At 37.9% G+C, this 15,754-nt stretch overlaps 1 long non-coding RNA gene across 3 annotated transcripts in view; it reads right to left on the bottom strand.

Annotated features, from left to right (window-relative positions):
- Positions 1 to 3,846, bottom strand: part of LOC144230741 (uncharacterized) — a 7,397-nt gene extending 3,551 nt beyond the window's left edge. The window contains exons 1-3 of one of the 3 annotated variants that reach the window (XR_013334859.1): positions 3,756 to 3,846; positions 2,566 to 2,726; positions 1,446 to 1,568 (exon numbers count right to left, since the gene is read on the bottom strand). This is a non-coding gene — a long non-coding RNA (uncharacterized LOC144230741). The remainder of the gene's footprint in view (positions 1 to 1,445; positions 1,569 to 2,565; positions 2,727 to 3,755) is intronic. The other 2 variants (XR_013334858.1, XR_013334857.1) reach the window with 2 other exon arrangements.
- Between the last annotated feature and the right edge of the window lie 11,908 nt (positions 3,847 to 15,754).

Genomic DNA, 15,754 nt, shown 5'->3' with positions numbered 1-15,754 from the left:
GGCAATGAGAAACAATGAAATCTGGCCATGTGTAGCAACATGGATGGACCTTGAGGGTGTTCTGCTGAGCGAAATAAGTCAGGCAGAAAAGGACAAGTATCATATGTTTGCACGTATAGGAGGATTGGGAGGAACTTAACGGAGGACCATGGGGGAGAAGAAGGGGAGAAATGGTGGGGGAAAGGAAGAGAGGCAAACCATGAGAGACTTTTGAATGCTGAGAACAAACTGAGGACTCATGGTTGTAGGGGGGAGGGGGTAGATGGGCATGGAGGAGGGCACTTGTGGGGATGAGCACCAGGTGTTATATGGAAACCAACTTGACAATAAACCATTTGTGAAACATTAAAAAAAAAAGTTAGTATAAAAATCAGAAATAACATCATTTTTATCATGAAAAAAAAAAGAATTCCTTGCTGCAACTGTACCACCTAGTAGGAAAGATGACTCATAAACTACAGTTACAAATGTTTCCACAAGGGTGGAGTAAGAAAAATTATAGTCTGCATTCTCTGCCCTCTGTTGCTATAATAACAAAAAGAATCAGCTTTTAATAGTTTGCCAACTATATGCTAAGCTTTGTATTAGGGCTTAACAATACCTTGTGCCATTTATTCCATATAATAAACTTATGACATAGATGTATTACCTCCATTTTATAGAAGTGGAACCAAACTCAGAGAGACTTAGAAATGTGTTTTAAAATCACCAGGCATTGGTAGAGTTCAGTAACAAATTATTTACTGTGAGCTGCTCTTAGAGTTATATTTATTAAACTGATCAGTAATTATTTATACAGTGCTTTGTGACATCCGTAATTAGGCACGGAGAGGGGCACTTGTGGGGATGAACACTTGGTGATATATGGAAACCAACTTGACAATAAACTATTTGTAGAAAAAAAATTTTACTTATAAATATAATATTGCATCCCCCTTAGGGCTATATATACCGTAGGCTCTATAGCTCAGTTGAATTTACATGAGAAAAATAAAAACACCATAAGCACCTCTTTCCCCTTCCACCTTTCCATCTGAACTCTTAGCTAAATCACTGAATGACCATTACACCTCTTCCATGTTAAAAGTTTTCAAATTAGTCTTTTGGATAAAGGGGTGGGTTGAAAGTTTTCTCAAAAGGAAAAGACCCATCGTTTCATAACAGAAGTTAATAGGAAATTAGGAATTATTTAAAACAAATCAATAATTTTTATCAGAAATAATCTAAACTCTATAATAAGGCATACCTATAAAAATCTAAGTTTTACTAACTACTACAGAGCTACACACTAAAGGACTTCTTTTGGGTCACTTGTAAATAAGGTTATATATGCTGATGCAACGACAAGGGGGAAAAAGCTTCTTCCTGAACATAACAACATGTTGTTCTCTGTTCCTGGACAGAAGGTAAGTGTGAAGTACATCTGCAGAACAGAAAGTTCTCACCAAAAAAGTAGCTCTCTCAAACAAAAGCACTTCATCAGCCTCAATAATTTCAGCAAAATTCCTTAGGTTCATTTCCAGCTGCTGAACATTGGGAATCAGCTGATAAACAATGCTGGACCAAGCCTAACAGAACAGAAGGACACAGTGTAATATTACTAACAGGTAGGTAGTCCCAGACCTCTGCAAATGAGTAAATATACTATAACATATGGACTGCAAAATATGGTGATAATGGAGTCCCAAACAAATACTTGTAACAAATATGGTATGACACAAACAAAACGAGATGAAGGTAATATCTGATTATTATCTTTCAGCTGGATTTTTTTAAGGTTTCACACTTATAAAATGCTGGTAAAAGTTATTTCCATTGATAATTTTTTAAAAAAATTAATAATTTAATCCCATAATGATTGCCTTAGGAATAGTTGAAAACTCTGAATTACTGGGCCAAATAAAAAGTTTCTTATCCAGCCATTCAACAAATATTTAAGTCCAATAATGTAGACCACTCTAAAGATCAGAACATAATACTGCTATATTTAACATAAATCCAAGAATCAATATTTTAAAAAGTACCATCAGAGTCACATGGAAAAATGGCCCCTCCCCTCAATGGGATAATGTACAAAAGAAATTACAAGAGAAATTAGTGGCAGTATCATTCCAAAAGGCTTATTGTCAGTTGTATAAATTATTGATCCAATTGAATTAAAAATTGTCCATTGTGTGTTTCCTAAAACTGACTCATCCAGAGAAGTATTACTAATGTAAGGAGTTGAAATTAACCACACCCTCCCTCTATTCTCTTAAGGTTCTTTTATTTGCATTTCCATTGTAATAATTCCTTCCAATTTGTCTGGTAAGCTGTACAATGTTCTTCTCTCCCCTACTAGAGGGCAGGAACCTGGTCTTAGTCAATTTGTGTGTCCAACAGCATCAAGCAGATATACAATGAGTGCTTGTAGAATAAAACAATATAAAAATTTAAGTCAGCTCTATGCAACATTGATGTAAAAGATAATAGTGCCATGTCTTTGTTCCAATTAGTTTTATACTTAAGCATAGGGGTTCAGGTTCCAAGTTCCCAGGTCGGTGTTAATGTCACTGCTGAATTTACCTTGGAGAAGGCACCAAAGCTAACCACAGCAGAGACATTGTCACTCACAGCAGTGTTGTGATTAGCCAATTGTCTTTGGTCGTGTTATGTATTGCCATCCTTCACACCGCAGTTGGTTCTTATCAGTGCGTCATGTCCATCCTTATTCACGGTTACCTGTTCTATGGGAATAAGGCTTTGAGAGAAATTCGGCCCAAATTAATCTAGAGCAGTATTTCCTAGACAGGTATCTCAAAATGATCTGTTATTAGGGTGAGGTTGAGTCAACAATATTGGGAAAAAATGAATTAGTTTAAAAAATAAATCAATGGCTATTTTTAATGTCCATTGGTTTTTCTCCTTGGCAAATCAGGTTTCTGTGCTTCTCTGGTTGTAGTAAGTAATTGTCAGATGAGGTTGATAATGAGTCTGTAGCTAACCAGTGACAGAGAAAGATGCTTTCCCACCCAAAGTCAGACTTGTCAATGAATACTAGCCGCAGTATGAAGGAAAGGTCTGACCAGGAGAGAACCCCAAAGAAGCCAGTCTTTCAAATCACTAAATCAGTAGGAGAAAGTGAAAAAGCAGGATAAGGAGCCTATGTGCCAATAATGTAATTTCAGTTTAGTCTGTAACACTGCTATTATAACCTCTACAACTACTGCAAGCAGTGTTTCCATTCCAGCAATGGAAACAATTCTGGTTGAAAGAATGCCCAATTCTAATTTGGCATGAAAATTGAAGCTACCATATCCTAGACATAACATAACTCATTCTAAGATGCTCTTTTTCAATTTTGTCCCTAAATATTGTTATTCTACTGCCATCCAAACTGAGGCAGACTAGTTTATATCCTGAAGTCGTACCCGAATATTAGACACAGATCCAATCAGCACTGAGACCACAACAGGTCACAATGGATGATGGCCAGTAAAACCTCTGCTGTCACAAAGATCAGTATGAAATTAATCATGATGAAATTGGCTGATTCGGTGTCACTTGCTAGGTATTGCAACATAATCTAAGATCAAACCCCAAATCTCTTAAGATTAAGTTTGATATTTTTCAAATAATTTATTGCAGATTATTTCTTTTTTCAGTTCAACACATTTAAATGGGTATGACAGAGTTTAAAATCTTTTACTTTTGACAATACCCTTTTAGCTTTTTTTTATGTTCTTAAATAAGGGAGCTAAGGGAAACATACACACCTTATAGAGAGTTTCATCCCAGATAGATGTTCGGAAACAAGAACATTCCAATGGGCGAGACAAACGCCTCAGATCTTCTTCTCGTTCTTTAAAAATCTGAATTAAAACGTCCACATACAGATCAACATATAACAGCTCTTCTCTTTCATTGCAAAATCAGAAATGTAACTATTTCAATGTATTTTAAACAAGAGTATTTCCTGTTTCTTCAGAGGAATTTTTCATGTGTACATTACTTCATAAAATAGGATGGCAAAAATTATTTCAGGTCAGGTCTAAAAGTAAAACAACTTTTAGAATTCTTCAGGTCTCTGATGCCTGTGCCAAGTACTCACTGAGAACACTGTGTTGGAAACAAAAATACTGTACAGAAGAGTGTTTATAAAATATATCTAATGTTCCAAATCACCTAATCTGGGTCACTTTAAGGTAATAATACTGTAAATTAAAATATTTTAACCTTTGTAGGTATCTCTCTCACAAAAATATATGCATATACTCATATATATTATTTCTGAATGTACTATATTTACTTGGCTATATAAATATAACACCCCAAACAGAAAAATCTATCCATTTTGGTATAATATATATCTATGTATATATGACCACATACACATCAAAAAATATTTATTTGTACAAATACATATACACAGATATTTTCCATGACTGGGTGGATTTGTAGTGAGTGGTGGTTAATTTTATATCAATGTGACTAGGCCACAGTATCCAGACATTTGGTCAAACAACAGTTTAGATCTTCTTGTGAGGTATTTTTAAATGAGATTAATATTTATATTAGTAGACTGAGTAATTAGTAGACTACTCCTCCATAATGTGGATAGGCTTTACAAAATTAGTTGAAGGCCTTAAGAGAAAAAAGTCACCATTCCACCAGGAAGGGGGAGTTTTGCCTCCAGACTGATTTCTGAATGGAATTACAACAACTACTCTTTCCTGGGTCACTATCCTATCCGCCTGCCCTGCAGATTTTGGACTTGCCAGTCTCTACAAGTGTACAAGTCAATTCCTTAAAAACCAACCAACCAACCAACCAACCAACCAATCAATCAATCTCAGTTGCTCGCCCGCTCGCTCTCCCCCCTCCCACCCCACACACGCATATACTTATTGGCTCTGTTTATTTGGGGATCCCACACACATAAAATGAACTATCTATCTTCTTTGAGATTGATATTTAGGGAAGTACCTTAGCTACTTTAACTTTAAAACTTGCAAGTTTGAATCTTTAAGGAAATGAAGTACGCTTTTATTAATTGAGCTTAAATACCACAAAGAACATTAATATATCTTTGGGGATGTATTATATAAGGATTTAGGAAATAATAAGTTGATTAATAAAAATGAAAAGTAATTTAAAAAATCCATAAGGACTTCATTTGTTGGAATGCTCTGTTTTTCTATTGCAAATTGGGCTAGGTAATGAAGTGATTTTTAAAGGAAACAAAACAGAAAACAAAACAACAGCAAGGATAACAATAACACAGCCCTCATAATCTCAAGATCCAAGCTACATACAGATTTTCTACTGAATTACAACAGAGTTGATACTTTGTGAGAAAAGGAGAGGGAAAAGGAAGAAAGACTAGATACTCAAAAGTAGTTTTCAGAGTCAAATACAGAACTGGGTCAAGTTGTTTGTAATCTGTGAAGTTACCTAGAAATACCAAAACATGCCCAAATACCGAAACACTGGAGACAATACTGTAACTAGTTACATAAAAATAGTATTCCTGACTGTAGCTATTACCAAAAAAAATCCTTTAAATAAAGGGTATCCTTAGATTCTTAGGACCCAACCCAAAAAGGAACTGTATTCTTCTACATCACCAAAATATTCTAAAACTGCTCCTTACCTTTATCCTTACAGGTTCTTCTCTTTCAGCTTAGACTTTAAAATCAAATCCTCTTATTTTATTTTGCATAAACTAATAAGGCTGAACTCTATTTGTTACTTGCCAGACCTGGGGTCTCATAGCTAGCTAGGAGTCTGCTCTTTCTACTGTGTCTTCTTTGGTTTAAATTTATGTGTACTAATCTCCATGCTAGAAAAAAAGACAAAGATACCATATCAGTGTAATTAAGAGGGACTTGGCATTGAGCCTAACACAAAGTGATTGGCACTTCTATTGGTGCATACATATTTGCTAAGTTAACCTAGTGATAACAATAATCCTTTCATCTTACCCCTGGTGGGTCTTCTAGCCTTGACAGTAACTACCTCTTCTGAAGGACAATAAAACAGGGTGAATAAACATAGACATAAATAAAGGAGGATGTATATGGGGAAGATGGTGGAGTAGGAGGATACTAAGCTCATTTTATCCCACTGAAACACAAAAATAACAATCATATCAGTACAATCAACAAGAAAATAAACCAAAGACTGGCAGAAAGAGTTTCCATAGCTAATCATAAAACACAATGAAAGAGGTAGAAGGGGCAGAAACGTGGGAAACCAAATTCAGCCAGACTAACCACAAAAGGGCGGGACACCACAAGCATGGAGAAGGGAGAGGAGCAGACCCCACATTAGGCACCCCAGACATAGCGACCTGCACTAGGAAGATGAGTCCCCATAACATTTGGCTTTGAAATAAGCAGGGCTTAACTCTGTGAGTTTTTATAACCAGGGAGCTTAAATTCAGGTACTTTAAAATTAGCTGGCTCAGCTCTGGGAGAGCTGGAAGGCAAAAGGAAACTAAGTCTTCATCCTCAAAGAGCAAGCATATCAAACAAGTCCACTGAGACACAGCATAGAAGCAGTAGTGTGAAAAGTGCCTAGGGAACACATGAAAGACCTTTATTTTCCAATCTCAGAACATGTGAAAGAGGGCAAGGGATCTTTAGGAGACTTCTTCAAGAACAAAAGAACTGGTGGGAGCCATTTCGTTGCACCTCCAGCCTAGATAGCTGGACACTTGCAGAAAATACCGTGAACATGCTCTACTTTCCTTGCTAACACTATGCAGCTCACCCCTATAATATCCTGCAGACCAGTCCTATCCACCCCATCCTATACAGGAGTCCCTCCAAAGCAGCTCCTGCATGTCTCATCCTGCAGGGGACAGCACTACTGCAAAGTGACTCTTGTACTGGGGAGAGGGGAAGATAACAATAAACAACATTTGACTAAAGCCCCAGTAACCAAGCCTTATAACTGACAGTATAAAGAGAGTGCCCTGTGAAACAGTACATCTGCTGCCCCTGCAGTCAGTCTGGCCTGACTCCTGACCCCACACATCAAAAGCCTCTCAGGGGACAAGGCAGGGAGAGCACTCTGCAGGCAGGTGCTATTGCAGCCCCAACAGACAGACTGGGAGCAGAGAGTTGGTTTGTCTGCAGAATCTGTCCACAAATGAAAACCTCTCATTAGATAATGCAAGGAGAGCACCCTGCAGTTTGATGCTACTGTAGGCCCTGCAAATGTGCTGAGGGCAGGCATACGGTCTGATTGCTGAAATCACCCAATGGTAAGCCCACAGTGGCCTCAGACTGCCCTCTTAACAGCACAGGGACCAAATCCTACCCAGTGCATGCATAATAGGCAAAGCAGGCCATTACAGCATACTGATAAGAAGGCAAATGNCAGGAGAAACTAATGAGGCATCTGGTTCTGATAAACAAGGGATATTGTGCTACAGGCCACCACAAGAACTTTCCTTCATAAGGCTATTACTCAATATCGGGAGACATAACAGATGTTCTAATACACAGAAACAAACACAAAGTTAGATAAAATGAGGAGACAGAGGAATATGTCTCAAATGAAAGAAAAGTACAAAACAAAAGCAAAACAGCTAAATGAAACGAAGATAAGCAATATGTGTGATAACAAATTCAAAGTAATGGCCATAAATATACTCACTGGATTTTCAAGAGTAGAGGATCTCAATGAGATCCTCAACAAAGAGATACAAAATATAAAAAATAACAAATAAGAAATGAAAGAGTCAGTAACTTAAGTTAAAAATACATAAGAGGGAAAAGGGAATCAATAGTAGTTTAGAGGAAGACGAATGGATCATAGAGCTGGAAGAGAGTAATTAATAGGAAGAACAAAACAGAAAAGCAAAAAATAGGAATAATAAAAAATAAGAATAGGTTAGGAAACTCGGCAACAACATTAAGTGTGATAACCTTAACATTATAGGGATTCCAAAAGAGAGAGAGAAGGGGGTAGAAAATGTATTTGAAGAAATAATAGCTGAAGAATTCTCTAATCTGGAGAAGGAAACAGATATGCAGATTTAGGAGGCACAGAGAGCACCTAAAAAAAAGCAACCTGAGGAAGTACACACAAAGACACATTTAATTAAAATAGCAGAAAGTAGTGAAAAAGAAAATTTTAAAAGCAGCATCAGAAAGTTACACACAAAGGAAATCCCATAAAGCTATCCGCTGCTTTTTCAGCAGAAACCTGTCAGGCCAGAAGGGAGTGGCATGATATACTCAAAGTACTAAAACAAAAATATCTGCAACCAAGAATACTTTAGCTAGCAAGACTATCATTCAGAATAGAAGGAGAGATAGAGTTTCCCAGGGAACAAAAGTTAAAGGAGGTCACCACCACTAAACTAGCCTTACAACAAAAGTTAAAGAGAATTCTTCAAGGGGAAAGAAAAGGCATGACCAGGAAAAAGATTATGAAATTATAATGAAATTATGAACTGAAAACATTTCATAGGTAAATATAAACATAATAAAAGTAGACTAATTACTTGTAATACCAGTATGGAAATTAAACACAAAATGATAAGAATCAATTATAGCTATAAAATCAGTCCATAAATTCACAAAATAAAAAGATATGAATTATGACATCATATGCATAAAAAGTTTTGGGGGGCAGGAGTAAAAATTTAGTACTTTTAGAATGGTTCAAACTTAAGTGACCATCAACTTAACATAGACAGCTATACTCATCAGATGTTATATATGAGCTTAATGGCAATCAAAAATCAAAAACCTATATTAGATAACCAAAAAATAAAGAGAAAGGAATCCAAGCATATCACTAAAGAAAGCCATCAAACCACAAAAGAAGAGAACAAGAAAAAAAAAAACAGAAAAACTACAAAAACAACCATAAAACAAATAACAACATGACAATAAGTACATATCTATCAATAATTACTTTGAGTTTAAACGGACTAAATGCTCCAATCAAAAGACACAGGGTGACTGAATCTATAAAAAGCAAGACTCTAACTACAAGAGACTTCACACCTAAAGGCATATGCAAACTGATTGCAAATGAATGGAAAAACATTTATCATTCAAATGGAAGTGGAAAAAAAAGATGGTGTAGCAATGCTTATATAAGACAAGATACACTTTAAAACAAATACTGTAACAAGAGATAACAAAGCGTTATGTAATAAGAGACAACAACTACATGATCATATGATCCCGTATAAGGTCAGAACAATTATAAATATTTATGCTATCAAAATAGGAGTACCTAAATACATAAAGAAACAAACACATAAACACAAAAACAAGCATTGAAAGTAATAATACTAGGAGACTTTAAGACCACATTTACATTAATGGATAGATCGTCAAGACAGAAAATCACCCAAAAAAACAGTGGATTTGAACACTGGACCAGATGTAACAAACATATATATTCAGAACATTCCATCCAGAAACAACAGAATACACTCTTTGAAAGTATGCATGGGGGGAGAATAGGGTGTCTTTGAGGGTGGAGGCAACATGGCAGAGAAGTAGGGAGCCCCGTGCATTTAAATCACACCCATCTCTCAAACAGAGAAGGTCTGAAGCCATAGGACACTGAACAGCAGGAGTTTGGGAGGAAAAGAAACAGAGTACATTGGGAAGACAACCTCATAAGTGCGTGAGTGCAAACTGGGGAAGATAAAGACGGGCCGGGATCGGAGACACAGAGGGAGGGGAAGGAAGCCCCTTCACGGGTAGCTGAAGTGAGTGGAGGGGAAAAGAAAGAGCAGCTGAAACTGCTCATATAACTGTCCCTGAAGAAGAGAAAAACCTCAGCTCGGACGGAGAGTGATTCTAGTTCTAGCTGTGGTGTTGACTTTGGGCTGGGTACCCCAATACCAGGCGGCACCAGGAGAAACTGTTCAGCTGCTCTCCTCGCTCGATCCCTGGTGGGGAGGCAGCCCAGGCTAAGACTGTGCCGCTGCTCTCCTGGCTCGATCCCTGGCGGGGAACCACCCTACCTGTGGGATTGTGTTTTGGCGGTATCAATACAGCGTGAGGACTGGGACCTGGAAAGGAGGCGGGGTTTGGGACAGACATCACGTCTCACTTTGGCTACGCCCGTGACACAGGGATATCGGACCCAGAGGGGTGACTTGTGGCTCTTGGTGCCAGAAAGGACTGGGGCACTGCCATATTTCTCCCCATAACCACCAAGGAGGGACCGCAGGGAGCGGCCTGCTTGACTGCACTAATGGCTAAGAACTCCCTACACCAAAGCATGCCCATCCCCACTAGAGAGCTGGTTTTTTTGTTGTTTCTTTTTTTAACCATAGCCCAGGGCCAGACCAACATGGATGCACGGCTGTGATTAATTCTAGATCAATTTTTTCTATTCAGATATATTTTCCCTTGCTCATTCGTATCCCTCCCTTCTGCTGGACTAGGCACTCTGATCATTGGTTTGCTTAAACAGTGCTTTAAGCCATTCTCTAGATGTATATTCAACACCTCCACCACTACCTTCCTATCTCTGGAGTAATCAAACTATACAGTTACTCTGAGTAACATTATCATTGTTTCGTTCTCCTTGCATCTAACCATATTCTCCTCTTTCTCTCTGTGACTTAAACCTCTTAGTCATCTCTCTACCTTGGCATTGTCCAATTTTGCTTTCTCCGCAACCTATCATTTGTCTCTTTCTATCTGCTCCTCCATCACCACTGCAAACACCCTGTTCTTTATTTATAGATAGGATTTCTGGTTTTATGCTTTTAGACTGTCCTTTGTCTTTTGGCAGTTGTTGCTTTTATCTTTTCTCTTCTTTTATTCTTTCTTTTTCTTTTTCCCTTTCACTTTGCTCATTTGTTGGAATTGTCTGTGTGATAGTGTGTGTTTGTTCCCTATGTGTTTGTCAGTTTTTCCCCCCAGGGCTGCCTCAAGAAACACTAAAATACACATATGGAGAGTCCGAAATACCACTATGAGTAGGGAAATAAAATAACCAAACAATAAGAGAGACCAAGACACGCCATTCAAAGAACACTTCCTGAAAGGACAGACCCTAGACAGTCAATGAGTCTTCTTTACCATAGCAGTACTCGCAGGTGCAGAGCACATAACGAGCTTTTAAAACTAAAAGAGAAAGAAAGCTAGCCTAAATGACAAGACAGAATATCTCTCTTCTAAAGAAATTCCATGAAAAATGACGGCTAAAGAGCTGCTCAAAACAGATATAACCAAAATAACTGAACAAGAATTTAGAACAATAGTCATAAAATTAATTGCTGGGCTTCTAAAAAGCATGGAAGACATCACAGAAGCTATTGCTACAAAGACGATGGACTGTAAACACAGTTGTGATTAATTAAAAACGGCTATAAATTAGATGCATAATAAACTGGAGGCATCCAATACATGCATTAAAGAGGCAGAGAGGAGAATAGGTGAATTAGAAGATAAAATTATAGAAAAAGAGGAAGCCGGTAAGAGAGATAAACTGATCCAGGAGCACAAAAGGAGAGTTTAAGAACTGAGTGACACAATCAAGCTGAACAATATACCTATAATAAGAATTCCAAAAGAGGAAGGGAGAGGAAAAGGCACTGAAGGAGTCCTTGAACAAATTATAGCAGAGAACTTAACCAATCTGGGTAAGGAAACACACTGAAGTCCAAGAGGCACAGAGAACTCCCCTCAGATGTAACTTGAATCGATCTTCTGCACAACACATCATAGTGAAACTGGCAAAATATAAGGACAAAGAGAAATTTCTGAAAGCAGCTAGGGAGAAAAGGGCCCTAACATACAAAGAGAAACCTATCAGAGTGGTGACAGACCTATCTACTGAAACTTGGTAGGCCAGAAAGGAATGGCAGGAAATCTTCAATGTGATGAACAGAAAAAATAGGCAGCCAAGAATCCTCCAGCCAGCAAGCCTGTCATTCAGAATAGAAGGAGAGATAAAAGTCTTCCCAAACAAAGAAAAATTGAAAGAATTCATCACCACTAAACCAGCCCTACAAGAAATCCTGAGGCGGATTCTATGAAGGAAATGTTGCAAGGAACGCAAGGTATCAGAGAAACCACCACAAGCAAGAATCCTACAAAGGACACAACGACTCTACACCCATATTTTTCAATAATAACACTGAATGTAAATGGACTAAATGCTCCAATCAAAAGACATAGGGTAGCAGAATTGGTAAAATAAATAAATAAATAAAAACCATCTATTTGCTGTCTACCAGAAACTCATCTTAGATTGGAGGACACCTTCAGATTGAAAGGGGATGGAGAAATATCTACCATGCTACTGGAAGTCAAAAGAAAGCTGGAGTAGCTGTACTAATATCAGAAAGCTGGACTTTAAAGTAAAGACAGTAACAATGGATGAAGAAGGGCATTACATAATAATTACAGGGTCGATCCATCAGGAAGAACTAACATTATAAATGTCTACACACCGAATACAGGAGCACCCAAATATCTAAAACAATCACAAACAGAAACAATCTTTTGGATGAGAATGTGCTAACAGCAGGGGACATTAATACTCCACTTACAGCAATGGATAGATCAACTAGACAGAAAATCACTAAAGAAACTATAGACTTGAATGACCCATTGGACCAGATGGATTTGACAGATACATTTAGAACTCTACATCCTGAGGCTATGGAATTCGCTTTCTTCTCAAGTGCGCATGGCCTATTCTCTAGGATAGATCACATACTGGGTCATAAAGCAGCTCTCCATAAATATAAAAGCATCAAGATCATACCAATGCTCACTTTCAGATCACAATGGTATGAAACTTGAAATCAACCACAGGAAGAAGTCTGGGAAACCTCCAAAAACATGGAGGTTGAAGAATACCCTACTAGGCGCCTGGGTGGCTTAGTCGGTTAAGCGTCCGACTTTCACTTAGGTCATGATCTCACGGTTCGTGGGTTCGAGCCCCGCGTCGGGCTCTGTGCTGACTGCCAGCTCAGAGCCTGGAGCCTGTTTCGGAGTCTGTGTCTCCCTCTCTCTCTGACCCTCCCCTGCTCACACTGTCTCTCTCTCTCTCCTAGAAATAAATAAAAATATTAAAAAAAAAAAAAAAACCCTACTAAAGAATGAATGAGCCAATCAGGCAATTAGAGAAGAAATTTAAAAATATATGGAAACAAATGAAAATGAAAATGCAACAATTTTCAAACTCTATGGGATGCAGCAAAGGCAGTCCTATGATTAAATACATTGGACACAAGGCTGATTTGAAGAAACTAGAAAAAGAGCAAATACAAAATCTAACAGCGCCCCTAAAGGAATAGAAGCAGAGGAGCAAGAACACCCCAATCCCAGAAGAAGAAGAGAAATAATAGAGATCAGGGCAGAAATAAACAATATAGAATCCAAAAAACAGTTAGTCATATCAGTGAAACCAAGGGTTGGTTTTTGGAAAAAATAAACAACATTGACAAATCCCTAGCCAGGCTTCACAAAAAGAAAAGAGAGAGCACCCAAATAGACAAAATATTGAATGAAAATGGACTTATTACAAACAATCCCTCAGAAATACAAGCAATTATCAGGGAATACTATGAAAAATTATATGCCAACAAATTGGACAGCTTAGAAGAAATGGACAATTTCCTTAAACACACACACACAACCAAAATTCACATGGGAAGACGTAGAAAAATCTAAACAGATACATAATTAGTGAAGAAACTGAATCACTTATCAAAAATCTCCCCACAAATAAGAGCCCTGAGCCATATGGCTTTCCTGAGGATTCTACCAGACATTTAAATCAGAGTTAATACACATTCTTCTCAAACTAGTCCAAAAAATAGAAATGGGAAGAAAACTTCCCGACTCATTCTACAAATCCAGCATCACTGTGATTCCCAAGCCAGACAGGGATCCAGCAAGAAAAGAGAACTACAGGCCAATATCCTTGATGAATACGGAAGCAAAAATTCTCAACAAGATACTTGCATATCGAATCCAGCAGCACATAAAAATAATTATACACCAAGATAAAGTGGGATTCATTCCTGGGTTACAGGGCTGTTTCAATATTCGCATGTCAATCAATGGGATACATCACATCAACAAAAGAAAAGATAAAAACCATATGATCCTGTCGATAGATGCAGAAAAAGCATTTGAAAAAAATACAGCATCCTTTCTTAATAAAGATCTTTGAGAAAGTTCTGATAGAAGGAACTTTCTTAAACATCATAAAAGCCATTTATGAGAATCCCTCAGCTAACTTCATCCTCAATGGGGAAAAACTGAGAGCTTTCTCCCTGAGATCAGGAACACGACAGGGATGTCCACTCTCACCACTGTTGTTTAACATAGTACTGGAAGTCCTAGCATCAGCAATCAGACAACAAAAGGAAATAAAAGGCATCACAACTGGCAAAGAAGAAGTCAAACTTTCACTTTTCGCAGACGACATGATACTCTACATCGAAAACCCAACAGACTCCACCAGAAGCCTACTAGAACTGATCCAAGAATTCAGCCAAGTTGCAGGGTACAAAATCAACGTACAGAAATTGGTTGCATTTTTATACACCAATAATAAAGCAACAGAAAGAGAAATCAAGAAGTTGATCCCATTCACAATTGCACAAAAAACCATAAAATACCTACGAATAAGCCTAACCAAGGATATGAGAGATCTGTATGATGAAAACTATAGAATACTTAAAAAGGAAATTGAATAAAACACAAAGAAACTGAAAAACAACCAAGGCTCATGGATCAGAAGTATAAATATTGTTAAAATGTCATTACTATCCAAAGCAATCCACACATTCAATGCAATCCCCAATGTTCATAGCAGCACTTTCAACAATAGCCAAATCATGGAAAGAGCCTAAGTGTCCATCAACGGATGAATGGAACAAGAAGATGTGGTTTATCTATACGATGGAATACTACATGGCAATGAGAAAGAATGAAATCTGGCCATGTGTAGCAATGTGGATAGAACTTGAGGGTATTATGCTGAGTGAAAGAAGTCAGGCAAGGAAAGACATATACCATATGCTTTATAGCAGGAATAGGAGAAACTTAACAGAGGACCATTGGGGAGCAAAAGGGGGAAAAATAGTTGGGGAGAGGGAGGGAGGCAAACCATGAGAGCCTCTTGAAACTGAGAAGAAACTGGGGCACCTGGGTGGCTCAGTCAGTTAGGTGTCCAACTTCGGCACAGGTCATGAACTTGTGGTTCGTGGTTTTGAGCCCTACATTGCACTCTGTGCTGACAACTAGCTCAGAGCATGAAGCCTGCTTCGGATCTGTGTCTCCCTCTCTCTCTGACCCTCCCCTGCTCATGCTGTCTCTCTCTCTCTCAGAAATAAATAAAACATTAAAAAAAAAAAAAAGAAACAGACAACAAACTGAGGGCTGATGGGGATGGGTGAAAGGGAAGGGGGGTGATGTGCATGGAGGGGGGCACTTGGTGGGACAGGCATTGGGTCTTATATGAAATCCGACCTGATAAACTATGAATGAATAAAAAGTGCACATGGAACATTCTCCGGAAAAGATCACATGATATGCCACAAAACAAGTCTCAATAAATTGAAAAAGGGTAAAATCATATCATGCATGTTTTCTGACCACAATGGTACAAAACAATATTCAATCACAAGAAAAAATCTGGAAAGATAACAAATAAACACAAATACATGGAGACAACATGACTTCGTACTAAATAATGAATGGGTTAATAAAATAAAATAAATGAGGAATTCAAAAATACATGGAGATAAATAAAAATGAAA

The sequence above is a fragment of the Crocuta crocuta genome, unplaced genomic scaffold, assembly GCF_008692635.1.
Source record: "Crocuta crocuta isolate KB4526 unplaced genomic scaffold, BGI_CrCroc_1.0 scaffold2528, whole genome shotgun sequence".
NCBI lineage: Eukaryota > Metazoa > Chordata > Mammalia > Carnivora > Hyaenidae > Crocuta > Crocuta crocuta.
This window is presented reverse-complemented; position numbering and strand designations above follow the sequence as displayed.